Source organism: Sus scrofa, chromosome 13, assembly GCF_000003025.6.
Source record: "Sus scrofa isolate TJ Tabasco breed Duroc chromosome 13, Sscrofa11.1, whole genome shotgun sequence".
Lineage (NCBI taxonomy): Eukaryota > Metazoa > Chordata > Mammalia > Artiodactyla > Suidae > Sus > Sus scrofa.
The window spans coordinates 9696577-9716176 of record NC_010455.5 but is presented as its reverse complement, the minus strand read 5'-3'; the positions used below and the strand labels follow the sequence as shown (position 1 = coordinate 9716176).

Below are 19600 nucleotides of genomic sequence, written 5' to 3'. Positions count from 1 at the left end.
GCTTATAGCCGCATCGCCTTAGTCTTGGCTTTCATCTTCACAGACATTCTCCCTGTGCACATGTTTATCTCTGGGTCCAAATTTTTTCTTTTTATAAGGACACCAGGCATATTGGATTAGGGCCACCCTAATGACCTCATTTTAACATGATTATCTCTGAAAATACCCTATCTCCTAATAAGGTCATATTCTGAGGTATTTAAGATTAGGACTTTAGTGTGTCTTTTTTTTTTGGGGGGGGGACACAATTCAACCCCTAATAATCAAAATGATCACCATTGAAAATATGTATGTGCTAGTCCTTGTACTAAGACCTCATGAGTCTTTACAGCCATGAGGAGATGTAAATTTATTATGTCAATTTTACGCAATAATAGAGGTTCAGAGAAATTCACTGTTATGATTTAGATCTGTTTTACTTCAAAGCCTGTGTTCTTTCCATTCTGCTTGTCGATTCCTGGGAGGCTAGAGCTGGCAGGGGTCTCGGAGGCCATCTGGTGTAATCCCCTCTTTTCATGTGCAGTGGGCCAGAAGATAAAAATGGTTCTATTTGTAAAAATCTGGTGTGGTTTCTGCATTCCAGAGATGCAAATGGAATTCATCTACAGAGAATGACCATCTTTTTACTTTGGGGAACTCTGGGATCCACACGTATTTTTTCTTCCTCGTTGTCCCCCCGAAAGGTTGAGGGTCCTTGGGGTGAATGCTGAGGGAGAAGCTAAAGTTCAGAGATACTAAGTTTCTTGTTCATGGTCCCCAGCTTATATTCCCCAGAAGACATTTATGATATAAACTCCAAGAGCAAAAATAAAATTAAAATTAAAAATTAAAAAAAAACTCCAAGAGCAACATTAATGAGAAAGAGAAAGAGGGGGAATCCAGGCTGCCCATTTGCAAGCTTCAAGCCAAAGGACAGCTTAGCCCATTGAGCCAAGTATATACTTGTCCTTTTCCAAAGACAAATATGAAATATATTTTCGTTATTAAATTTATTACCATGCAAATCTCTTTTCTCCTTGATTAGTCTGAAGAGCAGAGAATTGGTAGTTCTTTGTATGAAATATAAGTGGAAGCTGGGCAATTTTGCTAGTATAGGGTAAGGAAAAATTATTTTGATCATGAACGCCTATTTCCCACTGCTTGTATAAAAGAGAAATCAATGAGGACTATAATATGATAGCACATCAGCATGGTTTTAGGACATGGCTGGGTTCTATGGTCAGACCTATCTTTTCATTTATTAGAAGTTAGAACTTGGGGAGTTCCCGTCGTGGCGCAGTGGTTGGCGAATCCGACTGGGAACCATGAGGTTGCGGGTTCGATCCCTGCCCTTGCTCAGTGGGTTAACGATCCGGCGTTGCCGTGAGCTGTGGTGTAGGTTGCAGACGCGGCTCGGATCCTGCGTTGCTGTGGCTCTGGCGTAGGCTGGTGGCTACAGCTCCGATTCAACCCCTAGCCTGGGAACCTCCATATGCCGCGGGAGCGGCCCAAGAAATAGCAACAACAACAACAACAACAACAACAACAACAACAAAAAAAGACAAAAAAAAAAAAAAAAAGAAGTTAGAACTTGGGAAAGTTACTTAACTTCCTTGAATTTTTGTTTCATTGACTTGAATGTTTGAGATTATCATCATGTAATCTACTGCAGAGAGATGGGGATTATATAAAATAAGATAAAATACATAAAAGTGGCTAACATAGAGCCCAGAGTATGTCAGGCTTCAGACTTAATACATCTCTTCCTTTATCAAATAGGTCTAGCTTTAGACTTAATTGTCCTTTTTTTTTTTTTTTTTTTTTTTTTTTTTTTTGTCTTTTTAGGGCTGCACGTGCAGCATATGGAGGTTCCCAGGCTAGGGGTCGAATCGGAGCTACAGCTGCTGGCCTTCGCCAGAGCCACAGCAATGTTGGATCCAAGCTGCGTCTGCAACCTACATCATGGCTCACAGCAATGCCGGATCCTTAACCCACTGAGCAAGGCCAGGGATCGAACCCAAAACCACATGGTTCCTATTTGGATTCATTTCCAATTGTTCTGTTTTTAGAGACTGCCACTCATGTACTCATTAAACAAATTTTTGCTGAGCTCCTCTTTTCTGCAGGGCCCTACTGGGTCTTCAGTGGGGACAGAGACAGGCAAGGTCTCCATTTTCTTATAAGGTACCCTCAGGTAGGAAGGACAGAAGATAAGCCCCTGACAAATAATGAAAATTATCAGATAGTAACGAGGGATCTGCAACAAGTTAAAATAAGGAGATACAAAGATGTTCTTGATGTCTTCTTTATTTTCAATGGTCAGGGAAGGCATCTTTGAGGAGGAGACACTTAAGCAAATATTTGAATGGCAAGAAGGAGCTTTTGAAGTGCTGACTAGGAGTATGAGCAATTGAGGCAGAGGAAGGAATTGATGAGAAGCCTTAGGGTGGGAAGGATCTGAGATAACTAGGGTGAAGAGCAGAGAACTGATAGTTGAGGAACAGAAGGAAGGCCAGCAGGGCTGGAGCATCATAGAAGAGGAGAGTGACATGGAGGTTGGATTAGGGAAGTTGTGCTGAACATGGAAAGTAGCACAGGGATTTCAAATATATTTGGAGATTCACTGGGTGTAGAGAAACAGAGAACAAAGGATAACATCTAGATTTTTGGTTTGAGGAACCATAAGGATGCTGATGTCATTTGCTGAGATGGGGAAATCCAGGGGAGAAGGAGGTTTTGAGGCAAATTAAGCATCATATAATATTTGAGATACTTACTTGACATTCAAGGAGACTTTTAGTAGGAGACCTGTATTTCATCAGAGAAAATTCAGATGTAGGTTTGGGAGCTACCAATATATCAATGGTCTTTAAAGCCCATAGTATTGCCCAAGAGGACCTCTTCTTTGTTCAGAACTGCAGCCAGGTAGCCTCCTTTAACATCTTCTCTTTCTCCACTCCCTATCCCATTGTTACATCAGGACTCTTAGCCAGTGGTGACTTTAACTTATAGAAAGGGCAAATTCTGGGTCGTTCAGATCCTGCCTTTTTTCCTAATGGAATCTCCATTTGTGGGTTTTTTTGTTTGTTTGTTTTGCCTTGGATTCATATGACACTTTCACTGAAATATTCAATCATCACTTTCTAGGTGAAGGCAAGTGTAAAACATGCTCCTTATCTTTCACAACAGAATAATAAAAAGAAAATGTATCCCTTCATCAGGAATTATGGTTAGTACTCATTTATCAATATTGACCTCACTCAAGAGCTAAATTTAATTATTTGGGCACATATTTACCTTTGATTTGCATACACCACTCTAAGTGATGCCAAGAGCAATGCTACATGTCAACTGAAGACAAATTAGAACCATAAAATCTAACCTGCTGTTAGAATTTTTGTATTTATGATTTAGGCTCCATTTCGCATGTTTTATGTTTAGTTTTATAGCAATGCACTCATCACCAGCACCTCTGGGCACAAGTACAAAGCACCACTTACAAAAACAACAGATTGGCAAAAATCAGGCTCTAAGGCTACCCTGCATCGCCCCATCTCAGGCACAAGTGCCAGGCAATAGATGAATCTCCTTCTGTGATCCCTAAGGGCTTTCATGCTGGACTCTTAGTGAACCAGGTCAGAAGGGAGATGTTGGATTCAGGGACCTTTGTAAGCCTGAACTCTTTTGTGCGCAAAGTCAGGGTCCCTTGGGGATGTGTCTGATCTTCATAATTTAAGTTGTATAAAAGGAAATAAGAGTCCATTTGCTACTGAGGGGTAAATATAAGCGTGGCTGAGAGTTAGAAAGCACTTACCTCATACCTGATGCTGTTCTGTTCTAAGCACTTTATATATGTTAATCCATTTAATCCTCATGATATTGCTGTGAAGTCGGTCCTATTGTTACCCTTATTTTATAGATGGTGGAAACTGAGACGCAGGCAGAGAAATGGAGTGACTTGTGGGATCTCACAGAAGGTGAGTTGTTGGAAGTTGGGTACCCCAGGAAGGAAGTGGGCTCTGGTGTGAAATTTGCACACAGAAAGTGTGTCAGGGAGTTCTCCTGGGATCAACACTTAGGGGCAGAAGGAAGCGGGGTTGGGCTGAAGGAGAAGTTGGGGTTTGATGCAGTCTTAGCAGAATCTTCAGTCAACTCCTTGGGGAGCGCCAGAGCAAGGATGGCCCACCATCATTTTCCAGAATCGAGATGAGGAGGGTGGGCCTTTATATTCTGCAAATTGTCCCTGGGAAAGGGTTGTGACCTTGGGTGAGGCAGCTCTCTTCTGTAGAAGACAGTTTAGCCAGCTGCCTGTTGCAACCACTCCCTAGATCTGGGGGAAGAAATTCTTTAGTTCTGAAGGGGGGATCTGGTGGCTTGTCCTAGAATCTACTAAGCGGAGCTGGGATTCAAAGCCAGGAGGTCTGGCATCAGAGTTAATGTTCTTAATTGCTTTAGATCTTCTTTGACTTGGGATGGGGTTACATCACAGAAAACTCATCATAAGTTGAAACTAATTATAAGTCAAAATGCATTTAATATACCCAACGTACTGATCATCACAACTCATCCTAGCCTACCTTGAACATGCTCAGAGCACTTTCATTAGCCTGTAGTTCACAAAATCATCTATTTTGTAATAAAGTGTTGAATATCATGTAATTGATTCAATATTGTACTGAAAGTGAAAATCAGAATGGTTGTAAATGTACAGGTGGTTCACCCTGGTGATCAAGTGGCTGACTAGGAGCTCCTGCCACTGTCTAGCATCATGAGAGAGAATTGAGACACATATCACTAGCCTGGGGAAATATAAAAATTCAAAGTTCAAAGTATGGTTTTAACTGAATGCATATTACTTTTGCACTGTCAAAAAATAAAAAATCATTAAGTTGAACCATTGTACGTCAGGGACTGTCTGTAAACTGAATTGTATATAGTATATTACTGCAGTCACAGTTCTTATGGAAGTTGTGCTAATATGCCTGGTCGGATGTCTAGAAACACTTCCAGGTGGAGATTAAAAATAAGATCAGACCAAATGATTTTTATATAGTGTATTTTTCACTTGGATGACTAAGACAGCAAGCTCAATTTTTAAGTATTCATTTTTAAGTTCTAGTTTAGGTTCTGTAGGATGTACGCACAAGAAATGGACTCAAGCTGGCTTGAATAGTAACAGCAAATATACCAACAACAAAGGAAAGAGAAACAGGATTCTTTTGGGGTCAAGGAAGACCTGTACAGCAAAGCCTTGGGAAGACTAGGGGTACAGTGGGACTCAGGCAGTTGGGACCTGGGCCTGGGATGCTGCTCTGGCCCTGCCTCTGCTTCTCACTCCACATGTGTTCATCTCACATAGTGGGAAACATAAAATATCAGAACATCCAGAGAGACTATTCTCAAGGTTTTTATTGTCCTAAGTTCTGGAGAAAAGAGCCATTGGCTCAGCTGGCCTTGGCACCTACTCCTGGAGCCAGTGGTCAGGATGAACTGCTATTAAAATTGTGGCTCTGGATTTTATCAAGTGGAAGAGGGAGAGAGACACTTCTTAAGAGAAGAATGCAGAGTAGATAACCCCACTGTCATGGGCTGTTCAGCCTACTGTGTATGAAGTACTACTTTTTTTTTTTTTTTTTTTTTTTTGCTTTTTAGAGCTGCACCTGTGGCATAAGGAGTTTCCCAGGCAAGGGGTCAAATTGCAGCTACAGCTGCCAGCCTACACCACAGCCACAGCAACGCAGGGTCTGAGCTGCCTCTGCATCCTACACCACAGCTCACGGCAACGCAACCTGATGAGTGAGGCCAGGAATGGAACCCGCATCCTCATGGATACTAGTTGGATTTGTTTTGGCTGCACCACAATGGGAACTCCCCTGAAACACTACTTTTAAATCACCTCAGGGAAGCAGAGACCTGTCCCGTTCCAGCTCCCTGACAGAGATGATGAATATGACAAAAGGTCAAGCCTTGCTCCATATGTGCTTTGCACTGATCTGTTATTTGTGGGGAGACTGCCCCAATGCCTAGCTTTCTGTACATATTAGAGTACACTATGCAGACGAATGTGCGTCTCACTCTCTGTCTTCTGTGACAGAAAAGAAGAAATAAATGTGTACCGCAGCCTTTGAGGTTCAGTGCAGCCAGAAGCTGGCACTCCAGATAAGAGTCGTTTGAAGCATCAGGAGAAGTGATGAAGAGCCTTGGGAATCTCCATAGCACTGCTGATGGTCTTGTTTATTTTTAGGGTGGAAGGGTAATCGTTTCTTCTCCAGGGCAATTGGCCACTTAACTGATAAATGGTGTGTTAAGAAAAGAACATTTTTTGAGTTCTTAGTATGTGCTGGCAGCTTTACATACATATGCAATAATTTTCTTTGTGTCTAACCAGTTTGATCCAACTCGGGATGACCATAATTAAGCAGTGACCCAGAGCACAGCACCTGCTGCTGAATTCCAGCCATCTTTCCCAGCTTCCCCATCCTTTGGTGGTCTTTGGTCCAAACTTCATGAGGACTGATGTATTCAGACTGAAGTTCTCTCAATCCTGTTTGGTGTTTTGGTTTTCCCAGCTGCTGCCATAACTCCGTCAGGTGAAAGCTGAACATTTATATGACTAAAGTGTTTAAGTGCTGTGAAAACATTTCCTGTGTTCCACTCTCTGTTGCATCTTGATGCATAAACTCTGTGCCAGCAGCTGAGGCACGGCTGGAGGAATGGCTTTAGCATAAACTAGAGAGGTAATGTCTTAAGCTGTTCATTGTTTTATTTGTTTGTTTGTTTGTTTATTTATTTAGTTGGTTAGTTGGTTAGTTACTAGTTTCAGCCTGTCCCAACACAGAGTACATTTCAGCCTCTCCCACAAAGTGCCTCTTCTCAGGCATACTTCTGACTTGTCTGCCACTCTCCCTTCCCTCCAATAAATGGCTGCTCTTCTGCAGGCATCTGTGAGCCAGTGTGATCCACTGCAGAACTTTTCCTTTTCCTGCTTAGCGTTATCTGATGTTTACAACAGAGGAAACTGAGGTTCAAAAGAAGTCAGCCCATCTCCCACAATTATACAACTTGTAAGTGACAGAGCAAAGATTTGATCACAAAAATGTCAATCCAAAGACTTATTTTTCATTCTAAAAGCATCATATCAAAAAAATTTGAGAATACCTACAGTGTTCCTTAAAACCTATGTCCTTGAAATATCTTCATACTCTTAAAAAACTGAAAAGTCACCTGTTTTGTTCTTTCATCATAAATGAAGGAGGATAGTCACCATTTTGATTTATTTTCTTTTTAAAGATTTTGTTTGTTCCACAGAATTACATCCTGGTGTTTCCTATTTTTCCAAATGAGGGAGGGATTACTGGTTTATTGTTACCTCTGGCAGCGTTGTCTGGTCGGACTGTCATGCTGTTGCTTTCTGAAGCTCCTGAAAGTCTTCCTCATCTGTAGAGTTTGAATTCTGGAATTCTTGTGAAAGATTCCTTAAGGCAGGGAATTCCTGTTGTGGCTCAGTGGCTTAAGAACCTGACTAGTATCCATGAGGATGCGAGTTCGATCCCTGGCTCAGTGGGTTAAGGATCCATTGTTGCCACAAGGTCCAATGTAGGTCGCAGATATGGTTTGGATCTGGCATTGCTGTACATGGCATAGGCCAGTGGCCGCAGCTCTGATTCTACCCCTAGCCTGGGAACTTCTATATGCTATAGGTGCGGCCATAAAAAGAAAAAATAAAATAGAATAAAAAAGATTTATTAAGCCAATTGCAGAGAACAGACACTTTGGAAGACTCTTTGAGCACATTTTCTAGGTGTTTATTACAAATGTGTATCTCAGTGGTTCTTGGGTGTTGTGTGCATCTAAAACCTGGGAGGCTTTGAAAACATGAATGCTCTAGCTTTCTCTAGAACCCACTTGAATCAGAGGCCTCAGGGATCATACTAGGCCACCTGTTTTACAAAAGTTTTCTCAGCGATTCTTAAATATTTCCGTTATTCTTTAGAACCATTGGTGTATTATCGTTAACAACTTTTATCCCCCCAAAAGTACCTGGTAAGACATTAGCAATTTGGAGTTGATTAATTGTGAAGTTAGGACTGCTGTTGACAGGGTCAGGGTTGGATGTTAATCATTAGCTCAGATACTGCTTTTCTCCTATCTTCTCTCTTCCCTGTTCTCTATGGCATTTTCATGTTTTTAAAAAAATGTCAGATTTTTTCCTTTGGCAAAAGCCCCCTTCTGTGGAAGGGTCTGTTTTGTAGAACTTGGACACCGAAAGGAGTGTCAAAAGAGAAAACAGAAATAGCTGCTGTATTTCTAGAAACCAGTAATTATTTTTCTGGCCCTTCAGCGTGTGTGCAGAAATGAACAGCTCGATCCTGGTAATGTGGCAGAATTAGTTGAAAGGAAAAGCATGGCAGCAAAAGTAAACAGGCCAGATCACTGAACTTTAGCCTTTGTGTATGTGCAGACATTTATGTGTCTTTAAAACTTCCAGGAGAAACAGATGCATGAAAAAGCTGCACTGACAATGACGGAGGCAGACATTTGTGCCTGCTGGAGAGTAAGAGGAAGCAAAACAGTGCTGAGCCTCAACACTTGTGTTAGAATTTGGGCATATTTTAAGAACACTGAGCAGACATCGAAGGGATTTAGCAGTGAGATGACAAGAAAGATCATTTTGTCTGCTCTGAAGAAAATGTGACCTGAATTGAAGGAAGAGGACTGTTAGCAGCCCTATGCAGTGGCTTGAGCTAGGATGGAGGCAGCTGATATGGAGATCAATGAACAGAGCAGAGAAACATATGATAAATAAGATCTCTAACACTAACTGATTCATTGAACACTGGGGCGAAAGAAAGAAGAAAGGGTGGAGTTTATGTTGATATTTTGTCGGTTTTTGGTTTGGACAAGTGGAATATCATTCTCTAATTTAGGGAATCTGGGAGGGAGAGTGGATTTGAGGTTGGGGAGAAGACCCTCATTTTGGAACATATTAAGTTTGAGAAGTCTGTAGGATAGGTATGCAGAAGTTCACGTGGGCACTTGGAGATGTGGACCTGATGTTCTGGAGAGAGGCCTGGGGTGAAGATGGAGATCTCGGGACTATCCGTCCTGGAAGGAGTTGAATTTGCCTGGCGGAGAGTGTGTAGCTGGAGAAGAAAGAGGATCTGACCATTAACATTGAAGATGAAGATCAAAGGGGAGAGCATGCTAAGGCAAAGCCATCAGAGATAGTAAGAAAACCAGGGGACTGTTGTGTGGAGGGTAGGAAGGGAATCGCCAAGCCAGAACATGCAGTTGTGTCACTGGGAGAGGAATTCTTGTGATAGGGATGGAGTTGAGGAGACAGAGCTCAGGCTGGGATGTGAGTGGAGGGGTGATGGGGAGGAAGAGAAGGAAGAGGGGCAGAAAGCTAGTGAAGGAGGCTTGGACGGGCCTCTCTGGATTTCACTTTCTTCCTCTCACTGGAGGATGAAAGATTTGATTGTCTAAGATTTCTAATAACTCACACACTCTGGTCAGATGTTTTGTTGTATTTGTTTTGTTCCATTTTGTTGTTACTATTATTATTATTATTTTTGGCTGTGCCTGCAGCATGCTGAAGTTCTTGGGCCGAGGATTGAATTTGCTCCAAAGCAGCAACCCCGACCTGAGCCACTGCAGTGACAATGCCAGATCTCTAACCCGCTGTGCCATGCTTAAAAGGTATGAAATTGCAGGGCGTTTTCAGGTCAGCAGACATATTTGATAGAAGCAAAAAACATATCTGTCCCAATCCAAGATTCATAATCCTGTGATCAGTTGTTTTTAAGCCATACTTAAAAGGTATGAAATTGCAGGGCATTTTCAGGTCAGCAGACATATTTGATAGAAGCAAAAAAAAAACATATCTGCTCCAATCCAAGATTCATAATCTTATGTAAACTTGATACCAAAAATTTTGTGGTAGATGGTCCTGGTCCTTCAATTTACGTGCTAAATTTTCCATGTTGTTTCCCTGCATGCATCCTATTAAGCTTCAGTGTAATTCTCTTATATTTCTTTCATGAAATCACACGTTTCATTAGTGGAAAAATCAAATAAGGTATGCCTTACTCCTTGATGTTCATGGGTTCATGGAAGTGATTCCAGACTGGAGTTATGAAATCACTTTTGAATACAGTCCTAGTAGATATGTGGTTTATAGCATCGAACTACTAGAGTTAACTTCTTGGAGGTAAATTTATCTAGGTTTCTATCTGGAGTTGCTTAACTAGGATACTCAGAGCTTCTCCAAAATTACCTTTATCCTCCTAACCACTTCTTCCTTTGGATGGTCAGAAGTCATCTCATTTAAAAATTGTTTTGGTAACATACCATTTTCACCTCACTTTTTTGGTTTGCTACTGAACATGTGACATTGGACCAGACATCTCCAGGCCTTTCTATGTGGTCTGTGTCTTCTGGTTTCCTAGTTAATCTGAGAACCATTTAGCATAAAACTACTAGGGTATATGTGCAGTGTCTTGGGCCAAGCAGTGAAATGTTAAAGTATCATTTTCTTTTGTTCCTGGCTGTGTCCAGTGAGAGTGGAGTGAGCCACTGTATACATAGCAGCTAGTCCCTGGTGGTTCAGTAAACCTTAATTACACAGTAAAACGTTACCTTCCAGACTAGCGGGTTAGAAGACTTAGATACTGATATCTAGCAGTTATTCTTAAGGACATTTCCAAAGCTTATTAACATTAAAATCTGATATGCCCACCTTCATAAAACCCCAAAGTCTAATGTTCTTTCACAGAAAAGATAGAGGAACAGGGTAATAAAAGATGACTTTGTGACCACCATTTATAAGGGAGATTTCCTTAGGTTCTTTCTTGGACTTGAAAGGAAGGAGCGGGGGTGATAGGAAGAGTCACTTGGCTGGTGAACTTAGAAGGTATTTAGCCTGGCTCTTGGGGCATAGGGCTGATGGCATTGTTGCTGAAATTTGGCCTCTGTCCACCAGTGCCGAATTGAAACACAGAGAGAGTTTGGGTAAAAGAGAAAAAGATAGCTTTTATTGCTTCGCCAGGCAAAGGAGGCCACAGCAGGCTAATGCCTTAAAGACTGTGCCCTCCATTGGAAAGAAGTATGAGGACTTTTATAGTAAAAAGGAGAAAAACAGGTTTTCAGGTAGGAATCAGGATGGGGACAGACATGCATTCTTTTTTCTTTGGGGGAATCTTAGTCATCAAAGCTGCAGTCAGGAGAGGTTTGTGATGGTGGACTTCTGGGTTATTGCCTCAATAACAGTACTTGGGAAAAGGGCATATTGATCAGAGATTAGAACAAACTAGGAAAGTTCCTGAAAAACATCATGTGCCAATAATCTTTAACCCACAGTCAGTTGCTCTCAGGGTGCCTAATCTTTAAGTTATGGGTGGTTGTGTTTAGGGTGCAGTTAAGCCAGGGAGAAGGACAAGCTGTTCAGTTTTAAAGTATTCATTTTCTGAAAGAAGCATAAGGAATATAACTTTTCTCTTAGGTGTTTAAGATGTCTACATTATTACGTGTATCCTTTGAGAGGGAACCGGGAACCTGCCCCAAGGCTGTACTATTGTTTCTCTCTTGTTTCTGCATCCCCTCCCTTCCCTGAACAGCAACCATCTGAACCTGTCTTTAGAAACTCAGGGAAGGTCATGGAGGCTGAATGAGGCCCATTTCCTAAAAACAAGAAATGGGGGACACAGAAAAGCTTTTGTACCCAGGAGCCCCACAGGGCCCTGCTCAGTTACAGCAAAGGCACTAGTCTTCATTCATTAGCAGCCTCCATGATGTTTTAATAAACCCGACCATTTAATTTACCCACATAGAACTATTTTCTGGTTTATTGTTTGCAAGAGCAGGGCCAGACAAAACTGGGAAGATTTCAAACTCACCCAATCTACCATGGAAAGGAAACCAACTTTCTGGTTTGGGAGAAGACTTTCAACTTGGCCCCATGGATATGTAAACCAAACTGAAAGAGGAACTGCATTAGTGAAGCCTGGAAGTGGGCTCTGGACTGTGATTTTCTTGAGGAGAAAAAAAAACTAAACGACAAAGTGATTTGTGCCCCTAAAAGTATGTGGTCAGAATTTACCCGGAGTTTGGCATTTTGTAACCCAGAATACACTTTCTCTGCAAGTAACTTCTGTGAGAAAAAAATTCTGGGGGCACAGTAGTCCCACTTTGGAATTCTCTGGATCTGAGTGAGAGTTAGCCAGGTCGATAGTCCAGCTTGGAGAGGGGGGTCACCAGAGATAGGGGGGTGGGGAGAGGTGGTACCGGGAGGGCTGGGCATGTGGAACCTTGGGTTCAACTACTGGGCTGTGGCTGTGGTTACCAGGAGCTGAGACTCTGGGATAAATCAGGAGAGTGCCGATGTGGCTTTTGTCTTCTTTCATGCTTCCAGTTCCTTGGAATGGAGAGATTGAGACAAAAGACTTTGAGTTGAAGACCTGCTTTCCCGCCCTCCATCTTCCCACCCTTCCTCCTCCCATCCCTCACACGTTCCCTGTCTCTCAGCCTTTCTATGGCAGACCTTAAGCCCAGATGCCTTTTCCTTGGACAAGCTTTCCTTGAAGCCTCCAACCCTTATTTCCTTCCCCTGTGCAGCCCGGCCTCATAATCTGTGTTAGGTAACCTTAGTTTTTAAATGCTCATCACACTATAGGATAATTGTTGACTTATATGGCTGTCCCCACTGTAACCTGACCCCTGCAGAAAAGTGTAGTGTGGTCTGTCTGTGTAGCCCCAGTGCCCATAACAGTGCCTGGGCAGCCAGTGAAGCGTTAGTCTTGGGAGGAACTGAATGAATAAAGGGGGATTTGGGGAAGCTGCATTTTATCCACGTTCACAATTAGTGCAGCTTATCCTTTTTCCACTTTCAAAGAGGCAATGAAGTTACCTTCTGACTGCCACTCTAAAAATACAGTATGTCCCTTTGTCAGTTCCTGGTCCTTTCATTTTACAATGGCTTGAAAAGCACCGTGGTCCTTGAGTCAAAGCATTCTTGTGATTCTTAGTAAACACTTTAGTTTTTAAAGGTCCCTGCGAACATCCCAACACTCCAGAGAGCATAGCTGTTTAAAATTTTACTAATACACATCCATGACCTGTGTGGATTAGGATGGAGGCAGAGGTGTAGATTAAGATTGAGCAAAGAACCACAAGGTGGAAGGTGGGGTTGACTGGCATGGGGTGGGAGGGCTGGTCCAGGAGGTGAAATGAAGTCACCCATGGTGAAAACGGAAGCATTGAAATAGAATTTGCAGTTTTCTTCTCTTGTGATGTTCCCTGGTACTGACCCTGACAAATTCATCCAAAGGGTAAAAGGCAGATAGTCCTAGGGGAAGATTTATAAGCTGTTCTAGGTAGGCAGTTTGCTAAGTGGGTTTTCCAGAATGAATGCTGCTTTCTGTTATTTGCACCAGATTGGTAATCACTATGGGCTTAGTGAAGATCTGTTGAAGTGAATTCAGTGAATTCAGATGGAGGAAATGTGTTTCATTTTGTCCTAGAGAAGAATTTAGATTTTTTCTGCCCACCCATGCCATGTGCATGCCATTACTTACTCTAGTAAATAAATATTGTAGGACTATGGCCAGGAAGCAACACTCTTTATAAGCTACTGAATCCTAAAAAAAATGTTAGAGCCCACTGATAGTGTGTTCATAACTCATATGTATCATTGCTTAAGATTAAAAATTCCTAGTTCACAAATAAGTTGCTATGTACCAAAGAACTGCAAGTAATAACAGCAGGGATTCCTTAAAAAATGAACTTTTTTTAAGATCAACGGAGTAAAATTGAATCTCAGCTGAAAGTTTTGCAGTGCTTGAGATGTGTGGCCACTTGGAGGAGCTGGTGAAGGCTTTTTCACCTTTAAAGGTAGGTTCCTAAACATTGCACCTCGTCTTGAAATTAATAATACAGTTTTGCCTATCACTCATGGCTAAAACTCACTGGCATGGAATATAAAAGATACTGTTGGGGAGGAAAAGATTTTCCTCTGTCCTTTTAAGTTCTGGCTGGTCTAAGAATTAAATTGAAATGAGACGTAGTAACAGGAGAAAAATGACACAAAAATTTAATAACAGGTGTCTCTGCAGGAGACCCAGGACAACTGAATAACACCAGAATGGCTGAAGCCTTCACATTATACACCATTCTCAGCTGAAAACAAAAGAGGATGTTGAGGGTAGTGGTTTGGGACTTCAGAGGGGAGAAGGCAATTCTCATGGAGATGGAAAAGTGAAAATTTGGTCAGTAAATGTTTGCTAGGCCAGCAGGGATAGAGGGGAATTTAAACCAATAGACTTTACTAGGTGCCTCCCTGTAGGCTCACCTAGGTCACACTATAGTTGTCCATGGTGACAGCTCCTTTCCTGGACTGGTCCTCTATCTACATTCTTTAGTCCGTTAAGGGGAAGGTCAAAGTTTCTTCCTGAGCCTTTGGGCCTTGGTTGCTTTCAGCTTGAAATATCTCTCATGCCAAAGAGATATTTTGAAGTGGTGGTACATTTTGTTTCCCTAAAATAGTATAGCGGATTTTACTTACAAAAAGATGTTGCACATTTATCTGTGAAATCCTAAGATATCACTTATTATTATCTTTAACTTTACCCATTCTAGGGAGATGTTTATAATCATTTTATTCCTAATTCTAGTCATTTTCTTTTTTCTTCTTTTTTTCTCTGACTCACTTGCTTCTCCCTTTCTTCTCTTATTACTTATGTATCTGAATCCTGTGCTGAGAATTTAGTGTAGATAAATATTTAAGGTCAGGAACGTAATCTAATAAGACAAGTTATTTGTTAATGATCAGCATTGTAAGCAGTACAAAATTAAGTTTCTGTTTAGCTGTCAGCCAAGAAATTGGAGGTAATGGACAGGAATTTGTTTGAATGGAAAGTTTATTTTACATGAAATAAATAGGAAATTTAAAAATACAATGCACTTTGTTTTTATAAATTCTGTATACATGTTTGTTTGCAGATTTGCAGTAGTGGGAAAGAATAACATCTTTGGCATTAGCCAGTTCTAGGCTGAGTTCCCGGCTCTGTGCTGCTTACTAGCAGTGTGGCATTGGTTAAATTAATTAACCTATCTGAGCATCCAATTCCCATCTCTAACACTATTTACATTTACTATTTCCATTGCAGGTAGTTGTGGGGATTCAGTTGAAGTAAGAGTTTTAACCAAAGAACATACTCAGGCACATACTGAGGAGGCCAATATGTGCCTGACAGCAGCTTTGCTCACCCCATACCACCCTTCTTGTAATCTTGTAACAACTACCTGCCTTATGTCTTTGCTAGCAGCTCTGCTAGCCTTGCTCCAAGCGTTGCTTATCAGTTTCATCAGTTTTGTTTTTGTAATCTTGTTTACTCAGCTTCTTAGGCAGGAGCACTGTCTGCTCAGGGAAGGGGGAGGGCAGGGCTGCTTGTGCGGGGTTGGGGGGTGGGAGTGGGGGTGGGGGGGTGGGGGTGGGGGTGGGGGCGGGAGTAACAAGACCTAGAAGTCTGTATTGTATAAAAGCTACCCAGAACAAAGACCTGGTGCTCAGACTCTGGAGGCGACTCCTCTGAGCATGCACCAGTGCTGAATAAACCTGGCTATTCTACATGTCTGAGTGCCATTTGTCTCTTTTTGATGCAGTGGTTTCTGCAACATAGTGAGCTAACATATACAAGGAACTTTGGTATAGCAGCTGTGTATATACCTTGTGTGTCATTGGTAATACAAATGGGATTTCTTCATGTTCTTACATTATTCTAGGTAGATGGACTTTCATAAAAAATATTGTAGAAATGTAGCCCCAAAATGAATTTTGGGAGGCAGTATAATGCTGCAGTTAAGAGTCACAGTTTTGGAGCAAGACCAACTTGGGCTTGAATCTGTTGACTTTTAAAAAAAAAGCATAACATAAGAGTTTTGAGTTGAGTTTATTGAGTGCCTTACTGAGAACTGTAGCCCAGGAGATAGACTCTCACGGAACTTTAAGAAACGCTTTTGAAGACATAAGCAAAGAGGTCAGTATATATGTTATTTTGCAAAGAGGATACATGCAACCAAGCACCCATCTCAATGGAAGATTACTGCCAGTCATGGATAAGAGATATCTTAAAAGTTTTAATATTTTCTAAGTATGGGAAGATGCAAGGTTCATAAAAACTTTCTCCTAAAAATATCTGAAGACTTGTTCTACCAGTTTTTCCAGAGCACAGAGAGTGCCTCATTCCTGATCTCTGCCCTGAACTGCTTTCATGAGGTGCTGAAGGTCAGTGACTGCAGTAGCCAATGACTTAGTACTTGTAGAGCTGGGTGAGAAGTGACCTTTTTTAATTGGCAAGTTTTAGCCTTGGCACTTGCTAGCAGGGTGTCTTTGTGTATATAACACTCTCTCTGAACGTCAGGTGTCTCATAACACCTGGAGTTAGGGTTTTTATCTAATGACGGTAATGTGGAAGGAGAGTGGGGGTTTCAAGCTAGAGCCCAGTCTGTTCTACCTTGTTTGTTTGAATTGTGCTGAGCAAATTCTCAGGGCTTCAGTAGGCCTGAATGAACAACAAAGAGCCTGCAGGCCACTGTCAAAGGACAGTGCCCATTCTGCTGCTCTTGGCACAAATAAGAACACTTCCAGGCCTAACTTATAGGGTAGTGAACTGCCTGCTACCAGGCTGGCTGGTATTTGAAAGGTGTTCAAAAAGAAGTGTCTGTGCAGGCAGAGGCTAGCTCTCCTTTAAAGTGGATTCCCCTTTTTCCCTAAGACCTGTCCTGGCCATACCCCTTTCCTCCTTGGTAGTTGCCCCTCCATTTTCCCTTCCCTCCTTGCAACTCAAGCAACTCTCATCTACTTTCTCCTTCATCTTTTTCTCTTCTCATTCCAATTTCTTGTTGACCTCTAGGCCCTGCTGACTTCAGCTCTTATCACTCTGGGTTCTCAAATGGTTGTTTTTTCAGGAAGCCTGATTCTTGAAAAGAAAATGCTTTGGTCTTAAGACTGCTGTCTCTGTTATGGATTTTTAAATTGATTTAGAAACTAAAGAACTGAGATTCTTTCTTTCTTTCTGCACTCCTGTGAAGCAGTCTTAGTCTTCCTAAGGACAAGTGAGGCCTCTGAGAGCATGAAGGAAGTGGGCAGGAGATCATGGGGGGAGTAAGGAAACCTTCACATTTTTTCTTTTTCTTTTTGCTTTTTAGGGCCACACCCATGGCATATGGAAGTTCTCAGGCTAGGGGTCTAATCAGACCTATAGCTGCCAGCCTATACCACAGCCACAGCAACACCAGATCCAAGCCACGTCTGCAACCTGTAGGTCGGAGCCTTAATCCACTGAACAAGGGCAGGGATTGAACCTGCAACCTCATGGTTCCTAGTCGGATTCATTTCTGCCACACCATGATGGGAACTCCCAAACTCTTCACATTTTATTTCACAACATCTATTTTTATTTAGAACACATTTTACTTTGATGCAATTAGCTCAGCAAAGAAGGCCTAAAAATAACCTGCTTCATTTTTGTGTTTAGAATATCTGAGTAAGAAATACTGATTCCTGGAGGTCCTGCCGTGGCTCAGCAGAAATGAATCTGACTAGCATTCATGAGGATGCAGGTGTGATCCCTGGTATTGCTCAGTGGGTTAAGGATCTGGCATTGCTGTGAGCTGTGATGTAGGTAGGTTGCAGATGTGGCTTGGATCCTGCGTTGCTGTGGCTGTGGTGTAGGCCAGCAGCTGCAGTTCCAATTCGGCTCCTAGCCTGGGAACCTCCATATGCCAAGGGTATGGCCCTAAAAAAGACAAAGAAAAAAAAGAAAGAAAGAAATACTGGTTCCTAACTCCCTCTCTCACTTGTGAAAACAAATATTTTTTTTCAATGAATTTTATTGTATTTATGGTTGTACAATCATCATCACAACCTAACTTTACATTTCCATCCCAATCCCCAGCCCGTCCCTCCCTGCCCCCAACCTGTCTCCTTGGTAACTATAAGTTTTTCAAAGTTTGTCAGTTTCTGTTCTGCAAATAAGTTCTTTGTATCCTTTTTTTAGATTCCACTTATAAGTGATAGGATATGAGGTTTGTGTCTTGCTGTCTAACTTCATTTAGCATGATAATTTCTAGGTCCATCCATGTTGCAAGTGCCATTATTTCATTCTTTTCTATGGCTGGTAATATTCCATTGTGTATATGAACCACAACCTCTTTATCCACTCCTGTGTCAATGGACATTTAGGTTGCTTCCATGTCTTGGCTATTGCAAATAGTACTGCAATGGACATTGGGGTACATGTATCTTTTTGAGTCATGGTTTTCTCTGGATAGATGCCCAGGAGTGGGATTGCTGGATCAAATGATAATTCTATTTTTAGTTTTCTGAGGAATTTCTATACTATTTTCCATAGTGGTGGCACCAATTTGCATTCCCATCGACAGTGTAAGAGGGTTCCCTCTTCTCCATACCCTCTTCAGCATTTGTTGTTTGTAGACTTTTTGATGGTGGCCATTCTTGTTAGTATAAAAACATGTTTTATAGTATTTTTTTTTCTTTTTAGGGTTGTACCTGTGGCATATGGAAGTTCCCAGGCTAGGGGTCAAATCAGAACTGCAGCTGTAGGCTTATACCTCAGCCATGGCAACACTGGACCCAAGCCATATCTGTGACCTTCACCATAGCTTGCAGCAATGCTGGGTCCTTAAACCACTGAGTGAGGCCAGGGATTGAACCCGCATCCTCACCAACATGATGTCAGGTTCTTAACTCACTGAGCCACGATGGGAATTCCTATTTTATAGCATCTTGATCTAGTTCTAAAATCTGTTGTTGTGGCCATGGAATGAATAAACTCCATTCATAAAATTAAGATAGAATCATAGAATTAAGCTAAGCATTAATTTTTTTCCTGGCAGGACAACTAATAATCATGTTCTTGCAGTCAGGTTACCATGTGATGTCACTTTGCTTCTAACAGTCTCAGTTCATTTGTAAACTTCTAGGGAAAAACAGTGATCAAATGCCAAGCAGAGAAAGTATTTGTGATTTTCCTTCTGCTGTGATTAGTACTGAATAGTGCAGTGTAGTCTTTCAGTGATTTTAATTGAAATGAGATATTATAAATGAATTTAAGTGAAACATACCACATTTATAAAACTGCAGCCGACAGGCCAAATCAGGCCTGTTTCTAAGGCTCAGAGCAAAGAATGTTTTTCATTTTTAAAGGGCTGTAAACAAAGCAAAACAAAACATAGAAGAATATGTGACACATGGCTTGAAAAGCCCAAAATATTTGTCAGCTGGCCTTTTGCTGAAAGAGCTTGATGACCCATGGTGCAGAGAAAACAAAACAACAACATTATCTGGCATCCTCGCTAGCCTTATAAGTGAGTTTTAAAAACAATGACACCTCTTTTAGGTCACAAATCAAGTTACTAAACTTATTTTCTCATTTACAAATTGAAGATCATAATACCTCCTAGTGAAATGACAGGCATTGCAGTATTTGTTGCACAGTAGATACTGAAAAGAAACACATTCTTTATTTTATTTTCAACTTTATATCTCTGCAACTTTGCAGAGTGTCTGGCACCTACTAAATATTCAAGAAAAAAACATCAAATC

The 19600-nt window shown here is 41.5% G+C and overlaps 1 long non-coding RNA gene across 1 annotated transcript in view; it reads left to right on the top strand.

Moving 5' to 3' along the window:
* The window catches only part of LOC102158325, a 132289-nt gene that overhangs the window by 7649 nt on the left and 105040 nt on the right, over positions 1–19600 (top strand). Inside the window, exon 2 of the long non-coding RNA XR_002338130.1 lies at positions 3899–3956. This is a non-coding gene — a long non-coding RNA (uncharacterized LOC102158325). The remainder of the gene's footprint in view (positions 1–3898; positions 3957–19600) is intronic.